This window comes from Typopeltis vanoorti, chromosome 7 (assembly GCF_054136105.1).
Source record: "Typopeltis vanoorti isolate ZY-2024b chromosome 7, IOZ_Tvanoo_1.0, whole genome shotgun sequence".
In the NCBI taxonomy this organism is placed as follows: Eukaryota; Metazoa; Arthropoda; class Arachnida; order Uropygi; family Thelyphonidae; genus Typopeltis; species Typopeltis vanoorti.
The window spans coordinates 140,795,447-140,809,104 of record NC_143555.1 but is presented as its reverse complement, the minus strand read 5'-3'; the positions used below and the strand labels follow the sequence as shown (position 1 = coordinate 140,809,104).

Sequence of the window (13,658 nt, the reverse complement as noted above, 5' to 3'; positions counted from 1 at the left end):
TTTAACATTCGTCTGTATAACCACATCTCAAAGGATTCAAGTCTTTTTATTGATGTTGTCTTCAAGGTCCAAGTTTCTGCACCGTACAGCAGTACAGACCATACATAGCATTTAACCATGCGTACTCTAAGTTCTAAGTTTAAACTGCGGTTACACAGTGTTGATTTCATCAAGAGAAAATTTTTTCTTGCCATTTCAATTCTAACTTTTATTTCCATTTCTGGATTGCAATCTTCATTTAACCAGCATCCGAGATATTTAAACTTTGCCACTCTTTCTATTTGTTTCCTATTTAAAGAAAGTGCTAAATTAAGAATTGGTTTTTTACTTATGACCATGAATTTAGTTTTGATGATATTTATTTTTAATCCAATTTTTTCACTCTCTGCATTTATTAGTTCCAAAAGATTTTGAAGATCCTGAATATTGTCAGCCAGAAGAGCTGTATCATCCGCATATCGGATGTTATCGATGATTTCACCATTTACACTAATCTCTTCCTTTCTTCCTTCCAAGACGTTTTGAAATATGGCTTCTGATTAGATGTTAAAAAGAAGAGGTGACAGCACACATCCTTGCCTTACTCCTCGTTTGATGTTAAGGGAGTCCGTAATAATGTCATCAACTTGAACAGATGCCTTTTGGTTCCAATATAAGTTTTCAATGATCCTGATGTCTTTACCATCTAATCCAATTCTTTTTAATAGTACAATCATTTTAGCATGTTGGACTTTGTCAAATGCTTTCTCGAAGTCGATGAAGCAAATGAATATTACCTTGTTTTGGTCAATACATTTTTGAAATAAGATCTGAGAACAGAAAAGGGCCTCTCTTGTTTTCCCAAGCCATTTCTAAAGCCGAATTGGGTATCACTGATGGTGTCTTCACGTAAAAACCTGTCCATCGTGCTTCATTGCAAGCTATTAAATTCTGTCCGAAAGATTTAGTGAATGATATAGTTTTCATTAAGCAAGACATTCGCTTTACCTGTGGAAAAGCGTGAAGGTTGTCATCACCATCATCTCCCGTACTGTATCTCATATAGTAACGAAACATGACGATATACTAACTACATATGATAATCAAATAAATTCTACTAGACAAGAAATATTTACCCAAGCGTAAGCAAGCAAAGTTTGCGCGTGAAGTATCTTCTTTACATTGATTTTGTTTACTGAACGAATTTAAATTGGAATGAATTTAAGATTTCGTGTTATAGATATTCTGAGGTATTTAGAAATATTTTAAACCTTGAATTGGTAGCAAATGCTGTAAAAATGAATTGTCTGCTATTTCCCACACTAAATTTATGGAAACAAAAATGTGCAGTTGCTTACTCAAATAGCACCTTTGTTGTTTAAAAAAAAAATCAAACGTATATTTTTAGGTGCTCGCCTTCAATAAATGGTTTAACAGCAGCTGCAAATTTCTTAAACAGGTATAAAAATCCAATTTTTAAGGAAATGTGCTTAGAAGAGCACAACAAAAAAAGTAATAGAAATTTGCTTCGTTACAGAAGTTTGCTAGTGTACTTGGCATAATTATCAATGTGTCATGATTCATGCCTTCTGGCAATTGCGAAGAAATGAAGCGTGAAAGTTTTCGTTTGCTTTTTTTTTTTTTAATACGATGGTTTCTATTTATCCAAAGCACGACATTCTTTATCTACTTTTCTCTTTGCACACGTGATTAATTTTTATAATTATACTTTACTATTGCAACCAAGAGAAATTCATAACTTCCAAACGACTAAATACAAAAACTTATTTGTATCTTCGCTCACACTTGACATACGAGGGTGTCTGAAACGTTTTCTTCGCCTCGACCATAGATGGCAACACTATCGGCAAGATTTTGTTTTTCTAAGTTGGTACATTTGTCATAAGCATCGATGTGAAATTGCAAGTCATGCTATCAAGTAGTTTGTTTTATACAGCTGTCTGAAGCAAAAGTGTTGTCTGCATCCCTTGGAATGGATATAATTTAGTATCGTGTGGTTATAAAATTCTTTGTAAAAGAAGGTTTAACGCCAAAAGAAATTCATTCGAAGTTCGTAAACGTTTATTTATGGGCACTCTTCTCTTTCATTTCCGAGAAATTAAGAAATGGGCTGCCGAGTTTAAACGTGGCCGCACCAGCCTTGCAGATGATCCACGTGCAAAAAAGTGTAACACCAGAAATCGTTGATCAATTTGGTATCGGATGACCGGCGAGTCAAAGTGCGTGAAATTGCTGATACTATAGGCATTTAAAAAGAATGTGTAGGATATATTTTGCATGAAGAACTACAAAAAAAAGCTATGCGCAAGATGGGTGCCGCGCTTGCTCAAAGCAGATCAAAAACGCAATGGAATGAAAATCTCTGAACAGTGTTTGGAGCGTTTTAACAAGAATAAAACTGATTTTGTGCGTCGATTTATTACTATGAATGAGACTTGGATTCACCATTACACACCAGAATCCAAACAGCAGTCAAAACAGTGGACAGAAGCCGGTTGTTCAGCGCCAAAGAAGACAAAGTTGGTTCCATCAGCAGGAAAGGTCATGGCGCTGAACAACTTTGGGATGCTAAAGGCATTTTTTTTTATTAATTATTTTGAAAAGGGTAAAACAGTCACCGAGGAATATTATTCCGATCTTGTAATCATCCTAGAGGAAAATATTCGTGAAAAAAGATCCAGTTTGCAGAAGAAAAAACTCATCTTTCATCAGGACAATGCACTTGCCCACAAAGGTGTTTTGGCAATGGGAAAGGATCTGCATTATGAATTGTTGGAGCATCCACCCTATTCCTCAGATTTAGCTCCCTCTGACTTCTGTCTCTTCCCAAACTAAAACTCTTACACGCTGGTCAGCGTTTTTCTTCGAATCAAGAGGTGATTGCAGCTGTAGAGGTGTATTTTGCAGATCTTACTGAGAACTACTACAGGGACGGGATAATGGCGCTGGAGCATCGCTGGAATAAATGTATTAGTCTTAAGGGAGATTATGTTAAAAAATAAAAATAATTGTGAAATTCTAAATTTGTTTTTTCATTGTTAAGCCGAGAACTTTTCAGACCACCCTCGTATAACGAAAACATGTTATTTTGGTTCTAAAACATTCAACCATTTTAGTAGTTTTAACAAATCCAAACTGCGCAAATCATAACTGCTTTTATTTAAAAACAAAGAACATTTTGGTAATACGTTATCGATTACAACTTTATTGTAATTTTAAAACTGTTGCGCTCGTTTCTACGCATAGTTAACTTTTCAAGAACTAGTACAACTCACAACTGCCATGATTTCTTTCAGAAAATGTCACACTCTGTCCGTCTCAAGTGTTATTCCTTCTTCGTTCAACTTTCAGGTGTTGGCCAATCCGTGAAGTTCAATTTCATTTAATGCAATTTTAACATACTTTTGTAGCCTCGGGGAACGTCTAGCCGCTCATATGCCATGTCCTTGGATTAATGAGATCACCCGTATGCTGTATGTTTACACACGTTTGGTCCTCTTAGGGGAAACTCCAACATCGCAAAGCGCGAGATGTGTTTACACCAACTGTACTGTGTGTGTGTGTTCGCGTAGCGACACCGCATTGGAATAGGACATTTATATTGCTGCCACTGCTATGGCATACAATGTGTTCAAACACACCGAATATAATTTCCATTGCCTGATGTGGGTTCCCAGTGCATAGAATTAATTTCTGGTATATTTAGACTACTCTATTGTCTATATGCGGGATTCATCTGTTTAGAAGTCGCGATTTCAGCTCTACTGAATGAACATGTAGGACTAAAACTGAAAACTATCGTATTAGTTGCATGATAAATTCATAATATTCTTATGGAATATTCTGGATAATCTTATGTCTGCACTTTTGTTTTTGATAGTTGACTAACTGCGTTTCATAGGAAGGAGAAACTCGACGCTGTTGCTTGAAAGGATTGTGCAAATATTAACTCCGAACATAACTATTGGTTCAGAATGAGCTAGGAATTCTGAAAATACAGGAATCGCTAAGTACTGCTATCGTTTGCAGCAGACTGCAGTTACTTTTTCATCCCAACTAAAAGATAAAGTAGTTTAAAAATTTATCTGTTGTTTTATATTTTATTATAATTTATATTTATATTTTCCGAATCTCATAGCGTACATAGTTCCTATATGGGAACTATGTATGGTCTGAGATCACATCCATAGTTTTGTTGATGACAGTATACACAATTCCTTTTCGTCTTAAATCTAACAACGTTTGTGCTGCTCAGGTATTCTAAGCTTCAAGATCTCTCAAAATCTGTGATGTAGACACTTATTTTCTTGCCAATTCTCTCTCTCTCTCTGGCTTACACCAATTGCTTTCTCACACACTTTGTTTCTACGCTGTCTTTTCTATATGACTTTTCATAGACACGCCTTTATTAAATTGGCTTCCATCTCTAAGCACGTAAAACGAGAAGCAGCTACTGATCAAACTCCATTCAGAGTAAGTCATCAATCTCACACTGAAATAACTTCTCCTTTAACATCATCTACCTATGAAGAGAACTTCCTCGAGTCGTGTTCTGAAAAAATTACAGCTTTTCACTTGAAAACTATATGAGTAAATAAAATAAATAAAAACAATAGTCTGTTTTCTTGACCTTTAATGTACACATGGTAAATGCAGTATAAATTTTACGATGAGTTGTTCCGATTTGCCGCCGAAGCACTACGATTATAAGTAAGGGTGCACTGTGTCTGTCAATTGCGTATGTTCTCTGTCCGTTCTAATCAACAGGCTGGCAGGTGGGTTCCAATCCCGCCTTGGGCATGGATGTTTGTGACTGTCTTTAGGTGGGAGATGAATTTCATCAACCTGCGTGAGACCACGCTCCGCTTATTGGTTTCCGGACAACGTAAAAATAATTAAAAATACAAAAAAAAATAAAATAAAATAAAATAAAAATTAATAAAAATAAAACAATGCACTATAAGTATACAAAAAAGTTTACACTTCATATAAACACCTACAGGTGGGATGCACATAAAAAAATTCTTTGCGTGCTCTTCGAGATTCGAACCCACGATTTCGAACCAAAATCAAACGGTATCGCTGGTACCGAGGTACCCTATATTTTGCAATCTTTCTGGTCTATGTGTATGTGTGTTTATTATAAAAATCTACAGTCTAAAAAGTTTAAATAAATGTTTTAAAAAGTGTTCTAATATTTTAGATGTTTTTAACTTTGCATTCTAGGCTGATATTTATGGGGAACATCATCTATTTTATTTATTGAGTTCAATGCCATTTGAATTTTCATGATATTGTTCGCTTTGCTTTTCTTCATTTTCTTTTGTGTTTTGTATGTGAATGATTTGTTTTTAAAATGCACATCCACCTTAAACAACAGTCCATGACGACCTAGGTCAATCATGGTGGTGGTGAAAGAGGCCTGATGTGGATTGAAAAGAGGCCATATTTAATTTAACAGCAGTGTTCTCTATTTATGTACCTTTTATCCAACTGAGTCTTAATGTGCTAAAGTTTCTAACCTTTCATGCATAGAATATCATGAAAACAAACAAACAAACAAAAAATAAAGCATCTTTCTAGTTTCTTCCATTTCCCACACTTCCGAGTGAAACGTCTATCGTCTGATTCAACATGCACACGACAATACTCCAAGGTATTAGGATACAATAGTGACCTGAAAAGGAAGTATTCCTAGAGAGTCACAAATCATTTACTTTTTATTTTATTTTATTTTTTTTAAAGATTTCTTCACATTGCATAACAGTCGATAGCGAGAAATTAGTTTTCCGAGTTTTAATTCTCTCAAATCATATACAATTTCCTATGATCTTTTAATTAAAGAGTATGAATAAAAACAAGTAGCTAAAATACCCCTGCACAGGTGTAGGATTGAAGAAATTTGAAAGAATAAACGCAGAAGGTTTTAAGCGAGGCTGAATTCATTGGTATATGCGAAATATGTTTGGAAATAAGAAATTTGCCGCTAATTTGCATGAATTTAAAAAAACAGTGAAAAGTAGGAAATATTTCATGTTTATTGTTTTTGTGCTATTAACATGGCGCCGGAAATACGATGGTATCAGCTATTGTTTTTTTTTTTAGAAAATGAGGGAGCCACCACCACACACAATACACAAAGAGCGAGCGAGAGAGAGAGAGAGAGAGAGTCGGTTTGGTTACATCCGTCACAGCACCAACTATATTTATTGTCTGCTAACCGTATCTCTGGTTTGGTTACATCTATATTTATTGTCTGCTAACCGTATCTCTTTCTTTCTTCTTCCCTACTGATATCGCTATGATCTGCTCAAGCTGTAGTTATTGCAATGCACGCAGTGTTAACTAAATTGATACGAAGCAGAAAGTAAATATCATAGAACTTAAATACTTAATACTCTTAAAGATGTTTTCGAATTTTTTTCCTTTTTTTTTTTTAAACAGAAAACTAAGAGCTTTAAAGAGCAGGAGAAATACTCAAGAGAATATGTATGGCGTGCAAAAGAGAACGACTGGAACAGTAATCTTTCAGTCAATTGAATTTCTGTTTTCTGCTAATGGAAAAGTATTCTTTGGAGAACAGTTCTTGTTTGGAATTAAATAGGCACACCTTTCTCTCTCTCTGTGTTCTAAATTTTATTTTAATCGTACTAAAAGCACTTCTTTTAAGAGATCGACTTCATTGTTTACGCTTTAGTGCTTTCGTAAAGAGCTAGGTGGGGATTGAATGTGTTTCTGTCTTTAGTAGGAACAAAGTTCTGTGAAACTGTTAGGCTTGAAGGAAGAATTTAATTTTCTTAATGCCAAAGCAATACGCAAAGGTTGGAACACGCAGTCAAATAAACACATTCATTCTTTTTATCATATCCTTTATTGCTTGGCTGGAAATAATACATATACGTGATAGCGTTTTCACAACAACAAAAAGAGAAAGGGGAAAAAAATAAAAAAAAAACAAACAAATCTCAACTGCCGCGACCTATTAAACTAAGCTTTACTGCCAAAAATCCCTTTGTCGTTTTATCGTTCTTCAATATAAGAGGCTGTACAAATATTTGGAACGTTTCTAGCATGTCCTTCAGTGGCATATTTTATTAGCTTTGATTCCATATTAATTAGGTTTTTTTTTTCTTTCCAAGTGTGTTCTTCTTTTCTATCAAGGGATTTATTAGCATGGCGTGAATCTCTCCTGCATATCAAATTAGATTAGTTCGTAAATATTTTTTTCCCCTTTGAAAGTTAAAGCAAACATGCGCAACCAAACGCTGTCATATATACCGCGTTGGCACGTGCAATGCTTCCGATTTCATTTCTGTACTTAACGCTTTTAAGACAGAAATCTAATTAGGAAAAAAAAAAAAAAAACACAGACTAACTCTGCATCAGTAATGTTTTGATGATAAATAAATAAATTTAATAATCAATAAATAACTCCATAAATAAATCAAATGTTCTGTGAGTAATATTAAGAAATATTATAAATACCTAATATAGCAGCCGATCAAAGAACGTATTTCAACTTTTATCACATAAGCCTAAACATGTTTTGAAGTAATGAAGACAAATCACTAACATAATTCGCTACTTCGAGAATGATGTTATTAATTATTTGTAACATACAAGTAATACTCACCACTGTTTACCTTGCTTGTGCATCCTTTTGTGTACGAAAAGAAAGCAAGAAGAAAGAACACCGACGATAATGTCTCTGCTCTTCCAACAACCCCAGTTACCTGTAATAACATACGTAAGCGGAAACTAAGTTATACAGTTATTCAAAACTTAGTCTTAATCGATTCTAAATACAGGTTACTTTCTTTGCAAATAGGGACACTGTAAAAACAATGAGAGAATTCATAAATTATGATGTATAAATATAAATCAATAGAAACGACCGATAGATGTCGCCAATCTGTAAATTCCCGTTTATATAAATGCTTATTTTTAGCAAAAAATAAGCCCAAACGTCGTTAAAAGAACAAAAGAAAAAACCTTCGTGTTGATTTCGATCTTACTGGTCTGCTGCCAAAAAGAAGCATATAATACGATATTATATATAAGATACAGTATATAATATTATGTATCATTAGGATATGTATATCATTCTGGGTATGTATCATTAGGGTATGTATAATCATGGTGAAGCGGGCTTTATCCCTAGAGGAATAGAGGGGATTCAAGGATTAGAAGTAAATGAAATGGATCTATTTGGAACATAACTCTGGTTGTGAGGTTAGGCGATGGGATTGGATGAGATTTCTCCATGTTCTTTAAGTAGGTTGACCACACATACCGTTTTGAACGGGACAGTACCGTTTTTTTTCATATTTCCCGGCCGTCCCGTCGTTTTAATAAAAATGTCAATTTTGTCCCGTTTTTAATAAAACATATAAATATACATTAATATTGGTTAATCATAAATTATTATTCATAACCTGTAATCGTATATCGATATCATGGATACCAGTAATTTGTATAACCATGGAGTCGCGTTGTTCGATACTAAATATCGATATCTGCAGTGATTTATTCAAAGAAAATAATAAATACATGTTGGCAACATTTGGGCGACTCAGACGCGGCGTCTATTCTGCTGTAGCGTTAGTTTTTTGTTTTGTCTGTATGTTAACCGGTGGTTTTGTTATTCAATACCAGTGGTTTAAATTTCGTATTTTTTAAAGTTTTAAGTTTTATTTTTAAAGCTTTAAGTCTATCCTTGCAATGTCAAAGAGGCGAAACTGCAGTTTTAATGACGATCTCCAGAAAGAATTCAAATTTATTAAACTGGACAAGCTGTGTAGTGATGGAACAAAAGTGGTATGCCAACATCCCATTTTTCCGTTGCTTATGGAGACAGAAGCGATATCAACCAACATCTGCGTAGCCAGAAACATAAGGATGCTGAAAACACTCTAGCTTCAGTTAAAAAAAAAACAAAAAAACATTAGCTCGTTTATGGTGAGATGGGATAGTGATAGCGAAAGTGATAAAATTGCAGCAAGTGAAGTTCTTGTTGCTTATCATACTGTGGGTCACAGCCAAAGTTTTCGCGCAAATGACAGTTTGTCGACATTGACCAATAAAATTTAGGAACCAAAATTTTCTTCAGCACGTAGCAAATCAGAAGCAATAATTACCAACGTTTTTATCACCATACATATTGGGCAGAGTAAAACTTTTTTATCGTCTTAATTTTTCATGAGTACAGAATATTACATAACCCCCGTCCCGTTTTTGCCATCCCAACGTCCCGTTTTTGTCTCAAAGAAATATGGTCAGACCTGGGTTCGATTCCCGTCCAAGACGTGAGGAACCTTTATCTGGTCTATTTCGATTAAATATGAGTTAGCCGGTCTCATACGGAGGTAGGGGGTTTTGACCCCGAAACTCGGGTTTTTCGTCGCTCAGAATAGGCAAGGTAGGAGTAGTTTTTTTCACCCGGAAACTCGGATTTTCCGTTTCCCCCAGAGCAGGCAATCCGGCCCCGTGAACACACTCATCTACAGACAGGACACACCAGGAGGCATAGGGTTAACTACCTTATCCGCGGGGCGGTCGCTGCTTCAAATCGTAATAGGCTATGCCTAACACGAACGTAACAGACCACTAGGCCTAATATATACGTATAAGGAGGAGAAGGAATATCATTTATATAAAGGTAGATCATCACTGATCAATCTTTATATGGATGATATTATCACTCTACTGTTAGGAGATATTCAGATTTTTGGTGTTGATATATAAGTACGGAGTATTATTAGTAATAGTTCTGATGTCGTAATAGGCTATATTACGACAGGAAATTTGAATAAGGTGGAAAAATGAGAAATGTTGTCAGGATTCTGGTTCAACGTAGTTAAGTGTGAGGTTTAGAAACTTGCAGTCCTCGGATGGGAAGTTGCAGCAATATTCTGTTGGTGAAACTGTACAGGAGAAAATGGAAGAGAGAGAAGGGATCTTTGAGTGGATATACATTTGAAGTTTAGTGGATATACTGCAAAACTGGTCGAGACACTCCAGAAGATTGCTGCAGTACTGAGAAGGACGTTGATCAGCATAAGGCCATGCTCAGACTACATCTGGGGTGTGTACTCAGACATAGTTACCAGGATTTGAAGAGGATGAAGAAATTGTCGAAAATAAAGACAGATAAGAATGATTTCAGGACTTGGAACATCGTTTATGATAATGGATCAAGGACATCTAACTGAAACGTTTGGTAGATAGGAGACGAAGTAAAGATTTGGTAGATATCTTTAAGCTGCTGCTGGAAGATATCAACCGGATGCATACAGTAGAAATTTTGAAACGAAAGGAAAAGGGTAAAAGTTGAGCAATGTAATAGTGAATAAGGTAATGACCCGGGTAATTGATTTCTTTTCTTTTCGTTTTTGTCATAGATGTTTTTCTGAGTGCAAACAGTAAATCGACAATGGTGCCTTAATCGTATCTCTAGGTTCCATGGAAGTTACGCATAATAATAACAATTCATTACTATTTCATATATCGCAAATTAGCGGTGACTATTTTTATTCTTACATCACAAGTTCATAAGTTGTGATATATCAAGAAATTTAAACGACCGATAGTTGTCGCTAGTGTATAACAGTATCTTATGGGAGAGAAAACACAAGCACTTTATTCTAAACTTCTTGGCATGCAAATAAAAAACTCATGTACTGTAAATAAAATATAATATAAAACAAATATAACAACATTCTGAAAAAATACTCACAGCTTCGCTATGAACTGGGTGTACAGCGAACAGCATGCTAGCTACAAAGCTTGGTGTAGTTGGAAGAAGTGAAAGACACAATCTAAGACAAAGAAAAAAAAAATTAATAACTATATGTAGAAACGTCTATTTCAACCTGTGCATATTACTAAGTTTGATGTACCTCTAGCTCGCAGGTATTGGGAAAATATTAATTTTTTTTGTTCTTTCAATACTAGGCTTAATGGAAAGGTGTAAGTCATTCTCAATTACATAAGAAATGTGGCATAAAATTCCCGATGTTCATTTTAAAATCCCTGACTCTGTTCTTTCGATATATCGAACTTAACTCGACACATAATTCAACGGGCATGGATCAATACTTGACGTCAAACACAATTTTAGAAGATAATGAAAAATCTGACAAAATTTGCCCAGTCAGGTGCGAACAAACTAGTCACAAGTTTCATGAAAATTCAATTTCTACGTCTCTGTGAGCCATGGCTAATAAGAACTAAGTTCCGATCATATTAGAAGAACGTATTCTCAAAATAATGTATGGGCATAGCGAAAGAGAACAGTTGATTGAAGCGTAGCTCAATGTAGTTGAAAATTACTAAGGTGCGAGTGCTTTATTGTGAAAAAAATCTTACGTTGGTCATCAAAGAACGCAGGAGATCGCATCCCAAGATGAACGTTCCCTTGTAACCTTGCATGAAATTGTTTCTGGGATGGAGTTTATTATTTGGGCGAGTTTTGAATTCTCTTCGCTTATGCGAGATTTCTGTATTGAATGAATAAGTTATTGTTGTGAAAAGGATGTAAATTGTACCCGACAAATATTCCATTGGCTGTTCTGGAAGATTCGTTCTAAATAGCTCATTTACTTCCATTTATAATGTGCAATATATTTACGAATGTCATCAACTATGAAATTTCAATAGCTTATATAAATTATTCACGCTGTTTACAAATCTACAGATCATTAAAAAATAGAATGTTTGAATTTCTGTGATATTTGTTTATTGATTAATTATCAAATGAAATATATTCCAAATAATTTATTCGTTAATTTTTTTACCGCCCTCTATGTCAATGAAGGAAACTATACTTGTATCAGTTATATTAAAGCTGCAAAGCAGACGATGTTTCGCCACTATATGCTAATTAATGGAGTTGAGCTCTTTCATTGCTTATCGCTTCAGGTGGCGTTGAGTTCTGTACGCAGCTGTGTCGATTTTTTTTTTAATGTCAAGAAATAAATTGTGAAACTTGTGGAAAAGAACTTTTTTGATAAAACCAAACACTCGTAAATTACTGCCAAAAAAATATTTATTTCTTTATCATCGAAACTTGAAACTCATTTTACAAAGCAACTTCAATTTTTTTTTTTTTCCTCAAAGCTCAACAAGAAAAAAAAAATACTGATCATTAGTTTCATCGGTTAACAAATAAACTTTGTTTTAGTTTCCCATTTATTTTTTAGACATGTAATATGATAGTCTACAACCAGAAGCGTAACATAAATGCTGTCTGCCGTTATTCTCTTTCTGTTTAATTTGTGTCATGACACTTTCCCTGTAACATATAATACTGTCTTGTCTAGCTTCTTCAGGATTAGTTTTAATTCCTATCATATTATAACCGTTACTTTGAACCTTAGCTCTTACTAACTTGTTATTGCACGAATGATAAACTTCAACCAGACGTTCGGTGTATACTTTTTTTTTTTTTAAATAATACAATTTTTTTTTTTTTCAATGTAACGTTGTAATACGTTCTAACTTCTAATCATATTTCTTCGAAGGTGACCGAGCTCTCCTAGATAGGACTAGCAAAAATATATATTAACGCACAGGAATATCTTAGTTATTATTCAAAATAAATAAATAAATAGACATGTGATAGCATTATTATTTATAATTTATCTGTTTATAAATGCACCGGAAAACATCGATATTTTATTGTTGTTGAATCATCTCTCTGAAACATAAAATAGGCCCACTCTACACTACTATATACTATAATCACGTCATATATATATATATATATATATATAATTAATTAATTTTTTAACTTGGGGATACTGTATATTAGGGTTACCAAGTAATTTTATAAGCTTGTTTATTTAACTCCTAATCCCAAGTATGCAAACAATTAAGTTTGCGCCTGAAACATAGTTCAAGTCTAAAGATGGTACAACACTAGGGCAACTCATTGTAAAGGTGTATAAAGCTCTGATCACTATAGGTAACTTCTAGCAATTTGAAGCAACTTCTATAGGTAAAGTTGATAAGGCTCTGTATTACCAAAACCTTGGTATGGTATTTAGGGTCTAGCTACTCACTGAGGAGACCTCAAAAAAGGTTGAAACCGGTCTGGGAAGTGACCTCCCCCATAATGCATTGCAGTATACATCTTTTAGTGAGATGTGTTTTACATTATGGGAAAATACTAAGAATAGTGATCAGAGCTTTACCCACCTTTACAATGAGTTGCCCTGGTGTTGTAACAACTTTAGACTTGAACTATGTTTCAGGCGCAAACTTAATTGTTTGCATACTTGGGATTAGGAGTTAAATAAACAAGCTTATAAAATTACTTGGTAACCCTAATATATATATATGTTAAAGATACCCAGACATTTTTTACTTGGTTTTAATCCTTATCCGAAGTAAGCAAAACAATGTTTTGCGCGTGAAATATATTCACATTTGAGCTACTTATATATAGAGGCTAATGACTTAGTATCACTTGCCTTAGTATGTATCCCATAATGCAAAGCTAACCCCCTTTAGGACGTGTATAATGCAATGCATAATGGGAAGGGCCGCTACCCAGACCAGTTTCTTGAAGCCTCATAGACCTTTATTGAGGTCTCCTCAGTATCAACCTTGATACCAAGGTTGACACTTTTTGTCTAATGCGATATAATGTATATGAC

The 13,658-nt window shown here is 34.5% G+C and overlaps 1 protein-coding gene across 1 annotated transcript in view; it reads right to left on the bottom strand.

Moving 5' to 3' along the window:
* LOC150105132 (protein O-mannosyl-transferase Tmtc3-like) overlaps nucleotides 1-7,719 on the bottom strand; it is a 318,113-nt gene extending 310,394 nt beyond the window's left edge. Inside the window, exon 1 of the mRNA XM_090395125.1 lies at nucleotides 7,634-7,719. The gene's annotated coding sequence lies outside the window, so the exon portion shown is untranslated. The remainder of the gene's footprint in view (nucleotides 1-7,633) is intronic.
* Nucleotides 7,720-13,658: the final 5,939 nt, after the last annotated feature.